This window comes from Bubalus bubalis, chromosome 12, assembly GCF_019923935.1.
Source record: "Bubalus bubalis isolate 160015118507 breed Murrah chromosome 12, NDDB_SH_1, whole genome shotgun sequence".
Lineage (NCBI taxonomy): Eukaryota > Metazoa > Chordata > Mammalia > Artiodactyla > Bovidae > Bubalus > Bubalus bubalis.
In genome coordinates this window covers 71,152,703-71,175,347 of record NC_059168.1, presented here as the reverse complement: position 1 = coordinate 71,175,347, position 22,645 = coordinate 71,152,703, and the positions used below count along the sequence as shown (strand labels likewise).

Genomic DNA, 22,645 nt, shown 5'->3' with positions numbered 1-22,645 from the left:
AATGCAAAGCCTGTAGCAATCACTTTTTCTATCTAAAGGCTTTTGTTCTGCTTTATTCTGTTCATATACGTGAGTATTTCTTGAGGTTGCGTTTTTGGAACAGCTTTTCAGTTCAGCTTCTTTTTGGTCAAGATTTTAGAGATTCTAGTCCAAATCTTAGCCACTTACATTGCTGTTTAATTAAAGCTGTGTTTAAAAAAAAAAAGTAGTTCATTCATTTCACTTAGTTTTGCTGTCTCTGAGACCTCCAAGTCTTTGTTGAATGTGTTGAATCAGAATTTTGCTGTTTTAGATGGCTTTCTGGAACCCCAAAGAAGTGCTTTTCAAAAGTATGACCAGAAGACTGTTCATGTGTAGTATAGATTTCCTGAACTTGTCCCAGAACTACCAAGTTAGACTTTTGAGGGCTCTGAAATCTAGGCTTTTAAAAGCTTCATAGGTTGTGCTGTGCACATAAAATTTGGAAAGTTCTGTCTTGAGCATTTATTTATATATTATATTTGGGATTTATTACCTAATTGTCTTTAGGACATGCCTGAGTGAGGTTTGGACTTTCTGCGGATTCTCTTTGATTTGACTTTTGTGAAGCATACTCCTCAGAAAGAGTAGGGTCATACTTTCCCTGGTATTCAGGAGCATTACAGAGAAAATCAGGCTCCAACAGTGTTATCTGAACCCAAGTCACCATAAGGCCTCTTGTTTGTGTGATGCTTTGATACGTACAAGGGCAGCACACCTACACGTGATGCTTGGAAATCACCCTCCTGGGTCACAGAGGGCCACATAGCACATTAGACATTAGAATATAGCTAGTCTAAGCTCTGGAGCCTTGTAATAATAGTAATTACCATAATGATACTTTGTATTTCTCAAGTGTTTCTAAGCTGAAGGTCTTCAAGTGCCGTATTAAATATGGTATGCAACACCCGGGCAAGAGACAGTGTTAAGTTTCTCATTTTATAGATTCAGAACCTAAAACTGAACAAGAAAGTTAAGCTTTGACACTTTGACACTTCTTTGGGATAATGACACATTCAACTTAGAGAAATGGGACTCTTTCCAAGAAAACGTTTGTGATTTGGGGGGAATTGGAGGAGCAGTAGTGGTAGGATATTTTGGTGTTCCAGATTATATCCTAAGTGAAAACGTTTTTTGGTTACTTTAATTAATGCCTTTAATAACTAGAGGTGTTACCTGGAAAACACCATCATTTTATTAGAATTTCTGTGCATCTTATAAATCCCATGTTCCTTTGGGCTCCTCATCTGCCTTTCCTTTACTGAGTCTTCTTTATTTTCAGTCATTTATACAAGTCAGAATATTAAAAATAAAATAAATAAAACCTTCTAGAAAGGACCTTAAAGATCATATGATCAGGCCCCTTTGTTTTATACGACAAGATACTTGAGACTTGAAGGGTTAAGTAAAAGACTCACCCAAAATGGCCCAGAAAGTTTGGATATGAAAGATACAAACATTTAACTTCTGTAGTCTTAACAAAGCTCAGTGGTGCTCTACTACAGCATTCTCAACTGTAGTCACCACACTTTACATTAGACCCTCAGACTTCATTCATCTTACAGCTACAAGTTTGTATCCTTTTACCAGCTTCTCCCTCATGCCCCACCTCCAACAACTTTCCTTCTGTTTCCAGAGTCCTTACATTTGTGTGTTTTATTATATCTCTGTTCTCAAATGAGCTGAAATATACATTAAGTGAATACAGTATAGGGTTGGGAGTCAGTCCAGGTCCTTCAGAGTCCCTGTATAGTTATCACCTTTTTTTTTTTTTTTTTTTTTGCCATTTTTCTTTCTTTAATGTTCTTTTTAAGTTCACCTTTGGAGCCTACAGTGTTTCCTTGCTATTACTACCTTTTACATTTTCTCCTATTTGCTTTTCCTGTGTTCTTCCCATCATCTCCCTTCTCTTTCTTCTGCTTTTGTGAACTAATAATACTGTTGCATTTTAAATAGTTAAATATCCAAGAAACATAAAATTAAGTTTTTTTTTTTTTTTTCTCTTCACGTCAGACGGGTAATGTGCCAGTGTCGTAACAAGGTTTGCGGAGAGGCACATGTCACGCAACAGCGTGAACACCCAATCATCACGCTCATGAACTACAAAAGGATCCATCCTGAATATGTTTATCATTTAGAAAAGGCAGACTTAATTAAAGAAAAAGTACTGAGAGACTTCTGGAATATTTGAGGTTTTTTTTCTTAAGCACTTTAGCAACTGTAGAAATAAATCATTCTTAATTATCTCAATCTTCAGCATTCTTTAGCTCAGCAACAAGTGTATGCATAACTAGCATTCCTCTTATGGGTGATTTCTGGTGACTTTTGCCTTACAAATAAAATGAAGAACAATTCCTAAGATAACAGATTAAGAGAAGATAGGAAATTTATTCATCAAATGATTGATAGAAAGGGATCATCTCCTTATAGCTAGAGTGCAGTGTAAAAATCTCAGTGCAGGCTGAGAATGCTGGTGACTTATGCAACAGAGTTCTTCATCTTCATACCCAGATGACTGAGCTAAAGGTACACAGTATAAGTACTTGGGAAAAATGGAAAAGGTCTTACAAAAGTGTTAAATTAGGAACTTCTTATTTGAAGCAGTTCAACTCTGTAAATATTTATTGGGAATCTGAAGAATAAATATTAGTGTACTAAAATCCAGGTGCTGGAGACACTGAACTACAGGAAGAAAAGTAGGAACAGTGAGGGAGCATAGTATTTATTCTTCCCCCTGGGAAAGGAAGACAGGGACAGAAATACTAACCACATAATTCCCCATCTTGACCACCAGAGGGGGCTGTCAGCCATAGGCAGCTCAGTTGCTGTTCCATCACGCTTCCATTTGGAAAGCAATGGGGTGAAAGAAGTGTGAACTAATTGTTATCTATCTGGATAATTCATATCATGAGATACCCCTGTGTTATGTTTACCAGAATTTTCTACATCACTTTCCTGTTTTTACCTCCTGGTACCTGAGAAGAAAATGGGAGTAATCTGATGTGATTTGTTTGTAGAATAATGTTAGTTATTATTGACTCCTCTTTTTCTGAAGCTTATAAATTTATTTGGGGGCACAAGTATGGATAGGTTTTTCTAAGTATATGTACCCACACTTAAGAGACAGCATGAGAAAATTTATTTCCTACTTTTTTCTGCCTGTAATCTTGCTATCCTAGTCAGTTTTTAGTCTTCCGTCAAGATTCAGATTAAATGTCATCTCCTCTCCAGAGCCTTTCTTGGCACTATTCTGTATAACAGAGCTAAGTGCTCTCTTTCATACTCCTGCATGGCCTTTATGCTCAATCAGGGTTTTTAACTTCATTGAATTAAAATTTCTTCAGTTTATCTCTGTCACTAGTTGGAAGATCCTAGAGACTACATGGTATTTATATTTCTGTTCCCATTGCTGTGTACAAAACCAAATACAAAACCTGGTGAGTATCAGTCACAGAGTGAGTAAATTTTAAAATATTTGTGAATGACAGTTCTCCATAGACTATTTAAAGAATATTGTATTATATATTAGTAGTTATGGAGCCTTTCCCAGAATTATAAATAAGCTATCAGGAGTCATCTTACAAAATAATTGATTTTAGAAGATGTTTAGAAAGTCATATTTATCCTAAAAGGGAAGAGGTTATAGGGTTAGCTTTGCAGACCAGGCCCTATATGTGGCTTATCTTTTCTTCCTGTAGTTTGCTCCCAATGCCGCAGCTTTATGAAATTTTGAGACCTATTTGGAATTTTGATTTTGTGACTTGTTTGAAATGCATTTTTTATTACTTTGATTAGAGAGAAATAAGTATTTTCTTTAAATGAGTTTAGGTAGTCTAGGGACATCTTTGAGTAGTAGGTCAAATTTGATTCAATATTATAAATTTTAAAGTGGAACTTAATGGGAAAATGTGATTCACTCCATTCAATTCAATTGATAGAAATCTTTTTCATAGCCAACTTTTCTTTAAAGTGAATTATGTGTTTCTGTTTAGAAAACAAATGTATTGATGTATAATTTTTAGATTTCTATAAGGATGAAAATAGTAAGCTCTTTGACTTAAAGAAAATTGTAAGACTTTTTTTTTTCTAGAAATAACATCCCAGTTACTTCCCTGTATATGGAAAATTTCCATTTCTCTTATCTTGACTGGAGAAGTTTCTCCTGGGCAGTTTAGAACTCTAAAGAAAAGTATTTCATCATCTTAAATGAGCATTTATCAAGTGACTGCTATGGGAAAGTCATACTACAGTCTCTTGGAAAAACCCCACTTATCCAAAGGTGAGACTCCTGGTAACCCCCAGGAAAAGAGCCATGCTCCCTGGACTCAGGGAAAGGGAGTGAGTCTGAGTATTGAAGAGCCTATTTTATTTTTATTTTTTAATTAATTTTTATTGGGGTATAGTTGCTTTACAGTGTTGTTGAAGAGCCTGTTTTAAGGACAAACTCTGATTTTGTTTTATTAATATACTGACCTGGCAAACTTGGTCAGCCTATTTTTACACCCTCAGCATATATGAAGTAACATACGTGAAGGTAGGTAGGCTGATCTACGTATACTTTTGGCAGCAGCAGCAAATACAACTTTAAGAAAGCAGGAAAAAAAAAAAAAAAAACCTAAATTACATTATATCAACTGACTTCTCCAGTGTTGGCTCCACATCATCAATAGAGTTTAATAGTGTAAAATTAATTCTGTTCAGCAGATTATTTAAGGACATGAGTGGGGAGATCAGACAAGCCTGGGTTCTAATCTCAGATACATTCACCCAGCCATTCAAGCTGAACTTTTCTTCTATGTCAGGAATATCATGAAAGCAATTTAAAAACAAACTGGAAAGTTATCTGTCACAAATATAACAATAATTAACATCATTTCTGTATAAATGATCAGAAGAACACTTAAGATCCCATTGTAATAAGATAAAGAATAATGTCTTTCAGTTTCCAAAAGAGGAATAAGACAACAAACAAATATCAAACCATGTTCAGTGTCCCCTGATGATCCAGAAACTCAAAACAAAAACAGCACAATACTTGCATCAGGTTTAAGTCTGCAGGACAGTAACCTATACAAACAAACTCAAAATGAAGAAGGGAGAAAAGACACAGATCTAGAGGAAAAACAAAAATGACTGTTTATATTATATAGTTTCATCAGGAAAGTTTCAAAATGCTGATATACACACAGTTCTCTTAATAAGGTGGCTCTCACTTCATGCCTCACTATGTGATCCTACAGCTCTTGGTAGCAAAGGTACTTTTGGTCAAGGACTCCCTGTCTCTATTCTGTATCTCTGTGCTACTACTGTTTTACCCCACTAAGAGGGTTTATCCCTTAGGACTAGAATATTCACTCTTACATTTGTATTTTCCTTTTTTCAGACCCTTCTGGTCTGTCTCCTTCATTATTGAGAAGCCAATTCTTACTCTTTCAACATTACAAAAGAGGCGGTGAACTCAGCTTGAGACTTCCACCCTACTCTTGATCCTGCGTGCCTAAGGCAGCTTTCGCCTGCATTATTATTATTTATTATTGCATGATTGACACTTTGACTCTTTAGCTAGGGATTGTGGGAGGTTTTTTCAATAGAAAAGAGGTTGAAGTTGGCAGAGTAGGAAATCTTTGTTTATTCTCATTAATGCCTTTGTCCTTTCTTTCTCTGTTTCAAGTTATCACCTGTGGTTTAAGCTATCTGGCAGCCTCAATTCTGCTTTTAGTTCATGCCTGGAAATTTTATTGGTATGGAAAGCATATTTTGGAGCCTTAAGTACCATCAACAAAATTGTCTTTTCAGTTGAGTGGGTGAGAGAAGAAGCTTCTGTTTGATCTGAAGTTCCTATGTTCTGAGTGAATTGATTTATGTCAAAGTATTTCAGGATTTGTTTGTTTATTTGAAGAAATGAAAAGTATAGTAACCAGTTTTTGAGTGCCTGTCACATGCCAGGTGGCTCAGTGGTACAGAATCCACCTGCCAAGCAGGTTCGATTGCTGGGTCAGGAAGATTCCCTGGAGGAGGAATCGGTGACCCACTCCAATATTCTTGCCTAGGAAATCTCATAGAGGAGCCTCGTGGACTACAGTCCATGGGGTTGCAAAGAGTTGGACATGACTTAGCGACTAAACAGCAGCAGCCCACGCCAGGCACTTGACTAGCATTGTTTGGGTCGGGGTAGGGAGTTGTGAAATAAGGATAAAGATGTCACTGCCTCAAGAATGACAGTCTCCTGCTAGAGACAAGCACAGCAGTAACCAGCTGGAACAGTGTGGTCAGTCCTGTACTGGAGGTGGGCACGCAGAACTGCAGAACTTGGTCTTCTGGAGGCCCAAGGACTCACGGAAGGTGTGGCTCCTGACGTGGACATTGCAGGAAGAATAACAATTTTCCAGGAGGGGAAGGGCAGCCAGAAGGGATGTGTGAACTAGGCCCAGGTGGGAGAATGTGCCTGGCATTTTCAGACACTGTCAGGGAACCACTATGGATGTTTAATCATGTGTCATCCTGGCCGTAGCTTAATCATGTGCCAGAATTTAGTTAGGTAATACATGTACCCAACTAAAAGTTAATGATCCAGAAGGATTCTACATCCTCCAAAAAAAAAAAAAACCCACCAAATTATTCTTTTGTTCTGGGCTCTATGCACAGAGCTTACCGTGTGTTCAGCTGGAGCCAATGTCCATCCAGGTCCCTCAGCCCCCTAGCCTGCTGGGTTAGTGTCTGTCTTCATATATTATGTGGCCAGCGTTTCCCCATTCACTTGGCTAGGGCACTGGGCTGCGGAAACAACAGTTTAAAGGAGCCCACACACGTGCCCTTGCATTAAGCACCACCCACACAGTCACACAAATATGCTTTTTGTATTCCTTTCTATTATTCCTGATAGAAAATTGAGCTCCCAGAAGGTACTTTCTAAATATTTGGTGGCTTTTTTTTTCTTTTTCTTTTTTGGCACAAGCACTACATTTAGCACATGCAAATATCACATACACATTTATCCAGAAGACTGAATTAAGTGAACTGGGAAGGGACACAATTGTTTAATAAAAGAAAAATAAAAACAGTGGTAGGTGGAACTTCAAAGGACTTCATAATGAATAGTGAGTGTGGGCAAGTGAGCAAAGGGTGTGATCTGGTGGCTGTTAGTGACAGTGGTGAATAGGAGAGTTTGGAAAGTACAGAAACTTGTGGTCTAAGAGTTGTCAGAATCTGGTACATGAAAGATTTCTGCTATCCATGCTTTTTTCCCCTTTAATTTAAGGCTATTTAGTCAAATTTCTGGAGACTACTACAAAGTTAAAACTATTAGTGTGGTTTTTCATGAATTTATTAATGATGGCTCATAACTGTGGTGATAGCAGTTTGCAATTGTGAAGAGCCAGCTTTCCAGCAGATTCCCTTTAGAGGAAAGGCTCATAACTGAGGAATTAGTTAAACCAGCCAGACATCTTCAAGGAATTATGGGTAAGCAGTTTTCTTTTCAAGTGGTTTATAAAGCATCTGAAAAATGGCACTGTGGGGCAGAGGGCACATGTCCAACCATTGCCCTTCTGGGGGAAGGGACACTAGTTGGCACTTTCTTGTCTTTAGTTGCCTGAACCCCAGGACTATTCTGTGATCCCTAGGGTTCTTGGGGTGACTCTAGGGCTTGGGGCTGGTGATGGAGGAAGCCGAAGACCCGCCTGCTTGAGCAGGTTTCAACAGTGCACATGACCCCAGAGTTTGTCATGGGGATGAGGACAAGAATTGGGTTGAGAGTAGGTGGAAAGTGGAAATTATATATAGGTTAGATAAGAATATGCCAATTTTAATTTTCCCCATTTTCAAAGAGTGTCTGATTTGATCCAGCCTCCCAGTGTCTCAAAGCTCCTTCTTCCTTTTATTCTGAAACTGTTTAGAACCCAGATTCTCCTTCTACTTTTCAAGCAAGGATTAGCCAGAGCTCTGTGGCAGACCTGTCCCGGATATTATCCTGAAGCCCCTTGAGCAATGCTGAGCCCTGCATTCATAATGTAAAAGGGAACACAAAGTGGGTGTGTCCCTTCTGGCACTTGTCCCCTTCCAGTTCTTTTGTGGTCAAAGAGTCCTGCACAGCAATTGCTCAATGCCAGGGTGGCACAGCTGCAACTCATTTAACCACTCATCTGTTGAGTGAAGGACTGTTTCCTTTCTACATTTTGGGTAAACTGAGGGATGAGATGGTTAATTGTTTAATCTAAAGCCAGAGATAGACTCTGGTGGATCTTGGACCAAACATTTGGACATCCCTTTTGCTTGCTTTCAATTTCAAACATAATTCAGTAGGTTATACTGTTTCCTGTACCTTAATTAGCATAAGTTTAAATCTGAGCAATGGTAACCATCTCTTCAGATCAAATACTATCAAAAAATGAATACCATTGGTTTCAAATAAAGCCTTTTGAATTCATACTCAAGTGGTTAGGGGATTGGCAGTTAGTTGTTGAAGCATAAAATTTAGAAATTTGAAATGTTGAACTTTTCCTGTTCGATGCTGCCTTTAGGAGATGTTAAGGGCAAGATGAAGAAGGTGCCACCTTTGGACTCTTGAGTACAGGGCTCACACCTGGGCAGTAAAGATACAGGACACTTGAAATGTACACCACTTTCTGCAGAGGGGCACAGTGAGAAACTAGAACTCGCATAGTGGTTAAAGTATGGGCTCCAGAATCAGAAGGACCTGGCTTTGAATCCCACCTTTGGTGCTTACTAGCTGGTAATACTGGACTAGTTCCTTAACCTGTCTATGAGTCAGTTTTGTCCCCTGTAAACTGGGCATAGGGACAGTTGTGGGGATTGAGTTCCAACACATAAAGCACGTAAAGTGTCTGGTATACACAGCCACACACAGAAAGCACTCATGCAGGAGAGCTCTTCCTGGCGCGACCTCCTCTGTTACCAGCCTCTTTCCTAACTAAGCACTGTTATGCTCATTAACACATTTCATTTTCCCCACCAACCAGCCAGGTAATCCTCTTCCTTCAGCAGCTAGAACAGTGTTAGCTGAACATTTGCATTTTGAAGCATCTTGACTGAATATGACACTGCATTGGTGACATTTTGATAGCTGTCACTGCATGGTTTAGTTCCAGCATCTTTCAGCACATTCAGAAGCATCAACCTTTACATGTTGGGGCGTCTCCAGCAGCAATTATAGCCACAAATGAAGAAAAGCTATACATGTTCCCATAAAATATCGAGATTTGTGTCACAGGCCTCTGGTGACAAAGACTTGTTGAACTGCTAGATGTCAGCTTTTTTCCCCCTTCAGATAAAATTAAACTGTGGTGTAACCATCCACTCCATTAGAATACATTGGTTTTTCAATCACAGTTCTATAGAAAATCAAATGTGGTACCATATGCATGCATAAGCATTTTTTATTGTGTGTGGACAGATAGAGGGGTGTCCCAAAGAAAAGATGTTGGAATTGTGTTTGAGGGCAGGCTTCTGGCATGCCCCACCCTACCTCCGACCCCTGTGAAATCCTTGCTGTTCCCTACACGCCTTCCCAGCCTCAGCTACTCTGCTTTCTCCATGACCTTCTTCTGAATGTGAAGCTCTGAGTGCTGGTACTTGTTCCAGCCAACTCAGTAGGTGGACTCTGGTAAGTTTTATAATTAGTTTTCTTAACAGCCCCAACTGGCCACTTTCAAAGTGATTCTGTTAAATGCAGCCTCTTTATGTTGTATGGCATAAGTCAGTAGCTGGCTCTACCAGGAGACTTCAGAGATATAGAGAGCTATATGCCTAGGCGGGGGGCGCCGGGATGGGGGGAAGAGTTTTTTTTTCTGGACTTGAGGCAGGTCAGAGCAAAAAGATATCTGGGGGAAAAAAAAATCCCGTATGACTTAGATAATCAAGGCACCATGGTTATCATGACTTAAACTCCTTGTGTAAATAACACAGAGCCAGGAACAAAGGTCAAGGGAAGAAGCATAAGGCCGTCACCCCTGCCTGGTACTTAATAAAATGCCAGATTTAGACATTAATGCCATAATGAAAGAGAATCATAAAAAGCCTGTGCTCGCAAGGCGTTAGGAAGAGAAAAGGCAAGTAAATTGAATGTCAGTACAAGTTTTGACCACAGTCAGAAAGAAGGATGGAGAATGAGGCAAAGTCTGTCTTCATCTTGACACGATGTACTGTTCAGAGTGAAACTTGTGTAAGATGGGCTGGGCTGACAGACTGGGTCAGAGGGTGCAGAAGTGGACCCACGTGGCCCAAGACACTGAGGTGAGGTGATCTACTGTCTTGAGGATAAATTAAAGCCACCCATCCCTCCTTGGGGGTGTTTCCCTCAGGGCACTCACTGCCCACTGAAAATTGTTAGTGTTCCCATCTAATTTCACCTCTTGGCCCACAGCTACTCACTTCTACTCTGTTAGGGAGGCAGAAACTAACAGGCGATCCTGGAGACTGGAGAAGAATTTGCCCAAGGATCTCTCTCCTTAACAGAAAGTCCCAGACTCAGTGACTGATTGCAAGGGACACATCTGGCACAAGCAAACAGGTGCTTTCAGCGTATTGTACTGAGTATCTTGATACCAGGAACCATAGGGATGGGAAACAAATGCCGATCCCCCTGCATGTGACATGTCTGGTGACTTTAATGGAAACAGTGAAAATGGAGTGTTGGGAGAAACCCGTACAAACAGAGCAAGGCAGTTCTGTACGTACACGTGATTGGTGTTTGCCCTTCCCTCCTTCTGTGTGTTTTTTGCCATGTCAAACACACTAAAGGAGAGCTGCCCCCAGCCCCAGCCCTGACTGGAGAGAGTGGAGTGTGTGCTAGCCTGGAATAGGCCTCTTTCTGGGCCACTCTCTGGACTGTCTGCACAGAGAAAACACAAATAGAAACCTCGGGCACGTAAGGACACACACAGGCCACAGATCCTGTCAAAGGGGCTCCATCGTGTTCCGAGTGAACAGATGTTTATTCCACAACATTCTCCTTGGGGTTTGTCCAACGCATTAAAAAAAAAAAGGCAAAATAAAACAGTTTACACTAATTATTCCCTTTTGCTGCCTTTGCTTGTTTTGCTTTGCTCTTTTCTTTTTCCCATACGTTAAAAACTATTCGTGTGAGGAAGTTCTGCCCAGCTGCTTGCTGGAACAGACCCTTCCATAGCTTAAACCAGGAACCCTTTGTTCTTGGATCGGAGTGGAGCTCAGATTGCCTTGTCACATGTGTCTTGGCACTTCTTCCTTTAAGTTTATAGGCTTTTTAAAATCCATTTCCTTTTTACTCCAAAGATGATCGGCTTTCATAACTTTTCTTCAAGTGAATTAATCCAGAGCGCCTCATTGTTTTGGGTTTTCTTCCATGGTTCAGTCAGTATTTTACTCAGCAATCATGTATTAAGCACATCCTAAGTTTGGTGACTATCATACCACTATACTGGGTATTAAAAGAGGAATTAAACACTTTTCACTGTCACTATTTTGTTCATATCTTCACTTCATTATTCATTTCCTTCATTCAAGAAATATTTTTTCTGCTCTTGCTGTGCACCAGGTCTGCACTGGGTGCAGAAGAATCAGTAATGAGGAAAACCAGGCTTGGTCCTTGCCTTCAAGGAATTCCCAGTGTAGTGGTGGAAAAAGACATGGAGAGAATTAATTGCAGTTCAGGGTGATACATGCTGTATTAGCGGGGTGTTCAGGGTTCTTTGAGGAGTGGGAAGAATGTAATGGGCTCTGCCTCAGGCATAGAAATTACAGAGCGTACCTGATATGGGAGAGTATTGTAGACAGAGACAACAAGATATTCAGAGTCAAGGAGGTATGAAAGAGTATGTTTGGAAAATGAACATTGGTTCAGTGGGGTCAGTATCTAGGGTGCAAAACCAGGAGATACAGCAGATGAAGCTGGAAAAGTAAGATAGGCATCCAGGTTGGTAAGGTCATTTTACACGCCACGTTTAGAAATCTAGAATATGTTATATAGAAAACGGGGGGAGGGAGCAGCAAAGGCTCTTAAGCAGAGAAAATACATACTCGTTGCCATGGGCTGAATTGTGTTCTTTCCAAATTCATATATTGAAGCCCTAACCACCCCCCCACCCCATATGTCAGAATGTGACTATGGAAAGAGGATTTTTAAAGAGGTAATTAAGTTAAAATGAGGTCATCAGTGTGGACCCCAGTCTGTATGGCTGGTATCTTTATTAAGAGGAAGTTAGGGCACAGATACACACAGAGGGATGACCGTGTGAAGACGCAGGGGAAACTGGCCATCTACAAGCCTGAGACAGAGGCCTCAGAAAAAACCCAACCCTGCCAATACCTTGAGCCTGGACTTCTAGTCTCCAGAATTATGAGAAAATAAAGTTCTGTTTTTTAAGCCATTGACTAGTGAAACACTTTCAAAGAGAATATTTAAGTAACTTAACATAGGAAAATATTTTTGAGACTTCTTAAAGATTTCAGAAATATATTTATTTTTAAGTACAGTTGGCCCTCCATATCCAGTGGTTCTGCATCTGTGGAGGTGGCCAACCAGGGATTGAAATACTCTGGGAAAAAATCTCCAGAAAGTTCTGAAAAGCGAAACATGAACCTGCTGTGTTCAGGCAACTATTTACACTGTGTTTAAACTGTTTACATAGAATTTACATTGTATTAGGTATTATATGTAATCTAGAGATGATTTAAAGTATGGGGAGGACTGTGCCATAGGTTTTATGCAAATGTCACACCACTTTATAGCAGCCATAAATTTTGATATCTGCTGAGGTCCTAGAACCTACTTCTGATGATTGCTAGGGGACAACTATAATCTGTGTGTTTCCAGTTCCAGTTCAGTTGCTCAGTCGTGTCCTACTCTTTGCGACCCCATGAACCGCAGCACGCCAGGCCTCCCTGTCCATCACCAACTCCCAGAGTCCACCCAAACCTAAGTCCATTGTGTTGGTGATGCCATCCAGCCATCTCATCCTCTGTCGTCCCCTTCTTCTCCTGCCCTTAATCTTTCCCAACATCAGGGTCTTTTCAAATGAGTCAGCTCTCCGCATCAGGTGACCAAAGTATTGGAGTTTCAGCTTCAGCATCAGTCCCTCCAGTGAACACCCAGGACTGATTTCCTTTAGGATGGACTGGTTGGATCTCCTTGCAGTCCAAGGGACTCTCAAGAGTCTTCTCCAACACCACAGTTCAAAAGCATCAATTCTTCGGTGCTCAGCTTTCTTTATAGTCCAACTCTCACATCCATACATGACTACTGGAAAAACCATAGCCTTGACTAGACAGACCTTTGTTGGCAAAGTAATGTCTCTGCTTTTTAATATACTGTCTAGGTTGGTCATAAGTTTCCTTCCAAGGAGTAAGCATCTTTTAATTTCATGGCTGCAACCACCATCCACAGTGATTTTGGAGCCCAGAAAAATAAAGGCAGCCACTGTTTCCATTGTTTCCCCATCTATTTGCCATGAAGTGATGGGACCAGATGCCATGATCTTAATGACAGGTTATTTTCACTATTTGTTAAAGCAGTGTAAGTCCCTTTGGTAGACAACATTTTGTTGGTTGAGATTAGTTACTCTATATATTCCAAGGTAATTAACCCGTGGTACCTATAACAATAATGTTCACATATTGAGTGTTTTTCCTGTGCTGTCTTATTTAATCTGCATTTTTACCCCATAAGGTGGATGCCATTAATATCTTTCTTATTACTGATGATGAAACAAAGTCTTAGAGAAGTTAGTAATTTTCCCAAGACCATACCACTACTAAATGTCAGAACTAAATTATTTTATCTATCTAAATGAGAGTTTTCATTTATACTTGGAAAGACTTTTTTGGACCCCATCCAAGAGCTTTTTGTTACAGAAGAACTCAAGGAACCCAATGTAATGTACTTTCACCTGAAATGTGTCCTTGTGGTCTAGACTTGGAAGATACTTTTAAAGAAGATCCAGCACAGAGGTGAACCATTTTATTATAAAGGGTGGATTGAAAAAAATACACCTTTTATCTCTTTGGCTATTATAAAAGTTTTATCCTTTGTACTAAATTAAGTAATTTAACCAGAATCTGATTTTGTTGGAAGACCATTATTCATACTTTGGATACTGTTATCAGAGTATGTTTGATTCTTTTATGAGCCATGGCCTACTACTTCTAGAAGTCTGCACATAGCCTGGTTTGGTATCATGGGGGTTCGTTTCTGCTTTGTACAGGTAATAACCACTTCTAGTGGCTGTGAATTTTTCTCCTTTCATTTACTCCAAATTCTACCCCCTTTTTAGGTTTTGAAAGGTGGGACCATGCAAAAGCTGAAATGGATTGGGTTTATGACCCAAGGCCCTTTTTACCATTTTTGCCCAATGCATTGTTCAAAGTTATCAGCGTGTTTATAATTCTCAGAGGACAGGAAAATTAGTTCTGAGCAAGATCGTAATATCTGAAACTTGTTTTTTAAATGGATTTGAAGGACCTGCCTAAAAGTTGAATGGTTTCAAGTCAGACTGGAAATGCAGACAAGAAGTTATTATAATCTTCACACTTTCTCCCTTTGTCTTCTGTCTGGGTGGGCACAGATCTGCTAACTTCCTCCATGGTGTGAGATAGTTAGTCTCACTTGTCCCCAGATCACTTACTTCAACTAAACTTTCAAAAAGACAGTGACACTAGGCATAAAGGTTCAGTCTTATTAGTCAGTCATTTATTGGTTTAATTCTAATACCCTGCTTTTTTCCCCTCATGGTGTGGTGGGGCTTCTGAGCAAACTATAAAAGATGTAGCTTACTTCCAATATGTGGGCTTCTGATTATCTTCCTGCTCACATTGAAGACCTGATAACGGAATTTTAGTATGGATTTATTTAAACCTTTACTTCTTTTTAAACCCTAGGAAGGACTGTGGGTTGTTTTTTAAGAGCAGTTCTGAGCTCTGTATTGGAATTTTATTTCAAGCTGTGGTAACAACACTTGAAACCTATTACCTTAACTATTGTTATAGCTGTCTTTGGTTCAGGGATAAAAATCACTTTTATTTTATGTGTATGATAAAAGACATTTCTATTTTGCTCTAAATATGTCCAGTGTTGTTGGCATTGTTGCTTCTGGAAGATTATATGAGAATATTATCTTGAGAATATGTGTTGAAAACTTTTAAAAGGTTCATATCAATTGTTCAGGATTTCACTATGTTAATATAATTCTAACCTGGGTCTAATCTAACATGAGGGCTTTTTAGCTGACATTTTTATGTTCTTTGTGACCTCTTCAAAGAAACAATCTAAATATCCAGTAATAAGGGACTAGCCAAGTATATTGTGACATATCAGTGTAACAGAATCCTGTTATCCATTTAAAAAATATTTAATGTCATGAAAATATATTTATAATATAGGGCATTCCAGAAGTCTTCAGTTCAGTTTTAAGCTTTAATAACCTTAGAAGTATAAATGCTTCAAATTTTCAAAAAGCATTCTTTGAAAGTTTAATTATGTAAATTTCTTTTATATTGGTTTCACTTTGTGAATTTTGAGTCATTTAAATTTTTTTGATTTCAGGTAATATTTGTCAAAGAGACTAAAACAAAATTAAAATTAAAATTAAAAATTTATCTGAAACTTTACAAGTAATGCATATTTTATAATCTTAAGCACAACAATTATAAAACAAAAGATAAATAGGAGTGATAATTTATTAAAGTAGACTTTTAAAACAATTAGTGCAGCTTGATTCCAAGTATTTAAAATATATATACTTGAACGCATTGAAAATAGAAAAGGAAGGCTATACATCAAAACTAATAGTAACTTTCTCTGGGGTAGTAGGATAACGAATTGTTTTAATATTCCTTTTTGCTTTTCTCTATTTTTCAAATTTTTCTATTTTAAAAATTTTTCTATTTTTCTCTAATTTTCTACATGAGCATGCATTACTTTCTTATTCAGAAAAATGTTATTTAAATACTTTAAAGAATAGAACTAATATTTTGACTTCTCTGAAACCCAAAGGTCATAGTTAGTATATGTAAAAAGCCAGGAAATATTAACTCCATCCACCAATTGTCATTAAAGTAATTAACTTAGCTATTAATTCTGAAAATAAAGAACAACTATAAAATATAAGAAAGAGTCCTCCCTAAAATAGCTAAAAGCTGTGTTCCAAAGCTTTTTGTTTGATTGAAACTATCATATTTTAAGATATTTTTAGATGTTTTTGAACTACAACAGAATCATACAACTGAAAGTGGGAGATTAGAGGGCATTTTGATTATCATTGTTTTGTATTTTATGATTCTAAGAGATTATACAAAGATTAATGAATAGAAGCTACAAAGGAAAAGAATTTAACTTCACAAGAAGAAATTCATTTCTCTTTCACATTTTAAGACATTTTTTAAAGAAAAATCAAGCAGTATATCCATAATATGAAATTAAAATTTTAAAAAATTTAAGCAAAGAAAATGATATAAAAGGATATACAATGCAAAGGACATTTTCTGCATTCCCAGACCACCTAGACTTCCAGTTTCTCTCCCCCATTATAGCCAGTTATAAAACTGTGTTCTTCATGAGTATAAAAGTATGAAAGTATCTTTTCTGTCACTTGTATATCATACTATACAAAGTATGCTGCAACCTTTTTTTTTTTTTTTAAACTACACAATATATCATGGAGATTATTCTGTATTAAGCCAGGTGGGTCTATTGAATGTTCGTAACATAGTTTATTTAACTAAATCCTTGATGATGAACATAGCAGTTTTTATTTTCATTTTTCAGCCTTTTGCTACTCTCCTTAACACTGAATATCTTTATACATACCTTGTGGAATACTGTTCTAACAATCATATATGTCAATGAGAGATGATGGTGGGATTCTCATATTCCTATAGTACTGATAGTTTTGAAGGCTTTTCCCGTATATCTTCTTTGCTTCATTTGTTTGCCTTCTGAAATGATTAGCTGTCCGCTGCTGGAAGTGGGCGACCATCAGGTGCATCCAAGGTTGCTATGGAGAAAGATCATTCATTTAATGGTTGGGAGTGCCCTCTGGTTAAGGAGTCAAGAAATAAGACAGTCCATTCATGTTTTCCTGTCTAATGGGTCTTCCCAAAATAAAGGCTTTCCCCCCAACCCCCACAGTTGGTATTTTCTTATTGATAGCAACTGAAGGCAAAGGAGGGGAAATCTTATTGTCCTTTAATTGTTCTTCATGTTTTGTGCTCTATGCTCATTGTTAATTGGACTGCTGTGGCTGAGAATTTCATTTATCCCTTGTTGGAGGCACCTCTTAATTCCATATTGAAAGTGAAAGTCGCTCAGTTGTGTCCAACTCTTAAGTGATCCTATGGGACTATACAGTCCATGGAATTCTCCAGGCCAGAATACTGGAGTGGGTAGCCTTTCCCTTCTCCAGGGGATCCTCCCAACCCAGGATCAAACCCAGTTCTGCATTGCAGACGGATTCTTTACCAGCTGAGCCACAAGGGAAGCCCAAGAATACTAGAGTGGGTAGCCTATCCCTTCTCCAGCGGATCTTCCAGACCCAGGAATTGAGTCGGGGTCTCCTGTATTGCAGGTGGATTCTTTACCAACTGAGCTATCTGGCACCTTGAAGCCAGGGATATGGAATTAGCCCTAATCCCATATTAATGAATAAATCATGTCATTGACACCAGGACTGACTCTTCTAGGATAGGTATAGCACTTGAAATGTTTAGTGATTTGTAGGAGACATGTCAAAGTTTGTAGATTGGGACCTTATTTTCCTCAGATTTAAAAATTAATGTCTTTTCCTTCTCTTCAGCTAACTTAGAAACAATGGCTACTTGATTTCTTTGTGTGTAAATTTTAGAACAAAAGACTTTCTTAACATGTTGTATGTTCTTTAGAGTTTAGTTCAGAGATGTGATCAAAAGGGAACAATAAAGTCAGAGGAACTCAGGAAATGCAGCTGTACTAGAGGCTCCCTACCTCTGCTGTGCTTTCTTTTCTTGCAAGGGGTGCATGTGTGTATTTACATTGTCCGGCACACCATCCTTAATAGAATTGACCAGTCCTTTTTTTCTGGCATCTGATAGCATGATCAGGTAAGTGTGTTTGTTCAGGGCTTTGAAGGACAACATCTACGATACCATGCATGGGTTTATCTCCCTATTCCTAACTTGGACATTCATTGTGTTAATTTTTCTCATCAAAAAGCCAAGAACAGATTCTTGTGCGAGTTTGGAGGAGCTCCTCTGAATGGTTGCAGAACAGGGACGATGCAGCTGTGTGTATCATGCCTCTGTGTTTAGCCCTAGCGTGCATTAGCCCCAGCCCACCTTCTGTGCATTTGCTTCCCTGTCCTGCATCTGGCTCCCTTGGATAAGAAGAGCACTGGAGGGGGTGGGGGCCAGGGCTTTGGGACCCTGCCTTGACATGTCTTTTTTTCACCGGGACATTCTGGAATTGTTCTTTCCATCAGCTTATGGTTCCCTGTAAAGAAGACTTGTCTCGGCATGATGTGGCTGCTCTCAGAGTAGTGTGTGTGTGTGTGTGTGTGTGTGTGTGTAAGAGGGAGGCAGGGAGATGAGGATGGGCAAAAATATTCCTATATTCTCCTGTAGTGAATAGCAGAAATCAAATTTAGAATGTTGTCAACAAGCATTACAAATATGCTTTCTGAGACTTGGCAATTTAATGCAACTTTTAAGATCTAAAACCTCATGTATTAGTCAGCTCAGGCTGCCATGACAAAACACCACAGACTGGGTGCCTTAAACAATAGAGTTTTATTTCTAACAGTTCTGGAGACTGGAAGTCCAGGTTCAAGGTGCCAGTCTGCTCGGTTTCTGGTAAGGGCTCTATTTCTGGCCTGCAGACAGCTGCCTTTTCACTGCCTTCCTCACAAGGCACAAAGAGCAAGCCCTCTGGTCTCTTCTTCTAAGTGTGTTGATTGCGTTGGTCCAGGGCTGTACCATGACTTCTTCTCATCTAATTACCTCCCAAAGGCCCCTTCTCCAGATACCATCACACTGAGAGTTAGACCTTCAGCACATGACTTTGAAGAGAGCACAAACCTTCAGTCGTTACATAAGGAAGCCTTGGTGGGTAGGGTGCCCTGGCACAGGTTAGCATCTGCTTTTGACAAGAACCTAATTGAGCAAAAGCTGACTAATAATACATAAATAAGTGACTCTTTACTTTCCCCACTTTGGTGCATACAAATGGCACCTCACTCCAGTTCTCTTGCCTGGAAAATCCCATGGACGGAGGAGCCTGGTAGGCTACAGTCCATGGGGTCACAAAGAGTCAGACACGACTGAGCTACCTCACTTTGCTTTACTTTCCCCACTTTGGTGCGTACAATTCACAGCTTGAACTCAAGCCTCTAGGCCTCATAAGACTTCAGGCAAGGACCAGGTGGGCTGCCCATATCCCTCAAGTCCACACAGGCCCAGGAAGGCATAAGAAGGGTTTTTGTTATTGTTAGTTATCTGGGGTGTCCTAGGATTCAGAGCAGCAGGAGGATGTGCTTTAAGTCATTACAAGCAGCTACAGTGACCCAAGCCAGCCCCAGTGATCTGGCTCCCAGATTGTAGAGTGCAACAGGGGCGAGGCTTTGGATCACACTGAGTGTGGCTTTAATGCGTGCAGACTGACTTCATGCCAGGATCACAGCGTCCCTAATCTTTCCTTGCTGTTTTTAGATTTTTAACTCAGTCAAATCTAGTTGTTGGATTAACATGATGTCATTTCTGTTTGATTTATCAATGCATCACTTGACAATGTACTGCCAAGAAATCAATGACAGTTCTGTATTGCCAATGAAAATTTCTGGCAGCTTAAAGCATTCTGTGGTACAGGTTGATACATGACCTTTGGGTTTGCAAGCCTTGGATATAATCCAGGAGAAAACAAAAAATGAAGATGAGATTGAGAAGTTGAATTTACAAAGTTTAAAGAATTAGGAGAATGAAGAAAAAGATTAACCATAAACTCCTTTAGTATATAGGAATTTGAGTAAAAAAAATTATTAAGGGGCAGAATACCTTGCTTGAAGTCATTAAAAGCAGCTAGGAATGCAGGGAGATCAAACCAGTCAATCCTAAAGGAAATCAACTCTGAATATTCATTGAAAAGACTGATGCTGAAGCTGAAGCTCCAATACTTTGGCCCACTGAGACTAAGAGCAGACTTATTGGAAAAGACCCCGATGCTGGGAAAGATTGAGGGCAGGAGACGAATGGGGCAACAGAGAATGGGATGGTTGAATGACATGACCGGCTCAATGAACATGAGTTTGAGCAAAATTTGGGAGACAGTGAAGAGCAGGGAAGCCTGGCGCGCTGCAGTCTGTGCGGCTGCAAAGAGTCACACATGACTTGGCTACTAAACAATGACAATCCCTTGCTTTAGAGTAGAATGGTACTTTCTAGCCAATTTATTTGTGAAGTACCTTTCACTAAGAAGTTTTGATTTTCCCATTAGTCTTCATAATAGGAATCAGAAATATAGTTTTGCATAGGACTGTGTTGTAAACCCTTGGGATGGCCTATTCGCCCATTCATTCACTCATTAAACAAATATTTATTGTACATTTACTGGCAGTGTTCTAGGCACTTGGGGATACAGCAGTGAGCAGAAAAGATGAAGTTCCTGTCCTCATGGAGAGTACACTGTAGCTGGCAGAGACAGACAATAAAGTAAACAAGAAATATTCAGAAAAATAAAGCTGGGAAAAGGGACAGGGTATGTGGATATGGGTTAGGGTGAGAGATGAAGTTGATGTTTTGGATAGGGTGGTCAGGGAATGCCTCCCTGAGAAAGCAGCATTTGAGCAGAAGGAAGTGCAGGAGTGAGCCATGCATAGATCTGGGTGAGAAACACTGTGGGGAGAAGAGTCAGCAAGCATGAAGGCCTGAGATGGGAGGCTGCTGAGAGTGATCCAGGATCAGCCAGGATTCCAGTGAGGCCAGGGCACAGCCAGGCAGTGGGGAAGATGAATGATGTGCTCTGTCATTTTATCCAGATCACTCTGACTGCTGTCATGTGAATGGATGAAAGGGATCAGGGTAGGAGCCAGGAGACCAATTAAGAGGCTCCTGCAAGAATCCACGGGAGAGATGATGGTAGCTTTGAGTGATAGCAGCACAAGTGATGGTGAGTGGCAGGTTTCTGAATATATTGAGGCAGTTGAGGATTCGCTGATAGATTGGATGTGGAGTGAGAGTGGAATTATTGGAATTAGGGGTAATTTCAGGGTTTTTGTTTGGTTGGTGAGTTTTTATTGGTTTAATTTGAGAAATTAAATAGCCATTTACTGAAATCAAAAGCACTGTGGATAAGTGCAGATAGAGGAGAGAACACCTAATCTGAGTGCTGGAGCTCTAGAATGAACCAGTCCAGGGCAAAGGTGAAAGTCTAAGTCAGAGGTCAGCAGATTTTTTCTGGAAAGGGCCATATAGTCAGGAGTTTATGCTTTGTGGGCCAACAATTCAGCTATGCCAGTGTATCAAAAAAGGAGCATAGACAATGTATAAAGTAAGGAACAAGGCTGCGTTCAATAAAACTTTACAAAGCTAGGCAGCGGGCTGCATTTAGTCCATGGACCATAATTTGGACCATAATTTGCACATCCCAGTGTTTGTCTCTATGCCAGGAGTTTCCCTTCTTTCTTTCATTCTTTCTTAGACTCTGGGATTTTCTTTTATTCCAGGCAGACACGTTACCGTCTAAGCCACCAGAGAAGCCCCTTTATTCCAGGAATCCCTTTTAATTAGATAGCCATACTGTGTAATAGAGCCAGGATCTAACATTACACTTTACTGTTAAATTGGTCTGGCCTGATTCAGTCAAGAGAAGTCCTAAATTCAAGATACTATTTTAACGTTCTGTGCCTTATTATTTTTTAATTCACTTATATGAGGAGAATTACACAAAAATCACTGATAATGCAATGATGGATAATCAGTAAAAGTCAGTTACAGAGAAGGAGACAAATTTGCAGCAGGAAAGATTTAGGCTCTATATAAGTAATAATATTTTGATGGTAAAAGTTGTTAAATATTTTGCCCAATACAGTTCATGGGATAACTATCTTAAAAGATGTTAGTTTTCTTAGGATTTTGCTTTTTAATGTTATTTGTACAATTTGAAGTAACCCACTGCGGATGGTGATTGCAGCCATGAAATTAAAAGACGCTTGCTCCTTGGAAGGAAACTTATGACCAACCTAGACAGCATATTAAAAAGCAGAGACATTACTTTGCCAACAAAGGTCTGTCTAGTCAAGGCTATGGTTTTTCCAGTGGTCATGTATGGATGTGAGAGTAGGACTATAAAGAAAGCTGAGTGCTGAAGAATTGATGCTTTTGAACTGTGGTGTTGGAGAAGACTCTTGAGAGTCCTTTGGACTGCAAGGAGATCCAACCAGTCCATCCTAAAGGAGATCAGTCCTGGGTGTTCACTGGTGGGACTGATGCTGAAGCTGAAACTCCAATACTTTGACCACCCGATGTGGAGAGCTGACTCATTGGAAAAGACCCTGATGCTGGGAAAGATTGAGGGCAGGAGGAGAAGGGGACGACAGAGGATGAGATGCTTGGATGGCATCACCGACTCAATGGACATGGGTTTGGGTGGACTCCGGGAGTTGGTGATGGACAG

At 39.5% G+C, this 22,645-nt stretch overlaps 1 protein-coding gene and 1 non-coding gene across 14 annotated transcripts in view; one reads left to right on the top strand and one right to left on the bottom strand.

Annotated features, from left to right (window-relative positions):
* BABAM2 (BRISC and BRCA1 A complex member 2) overlaps positions 1 to 22,645 on the top strand; it is a 474,973-nt gene that overhangs the window by 294,353 nt on the left and 157,975 nt on the right. The gene's annotated exons all lie outside the window — the stretch shown is intronic.
* LOC112578281 lies at positions 2,026 to 2,130 on the bottom strand. Its single transcript, XR_003102579.1, has one exon. It is a non-coding gene; the product is annotated as a small nucleolar RNA U13 (small nucleolar RNA).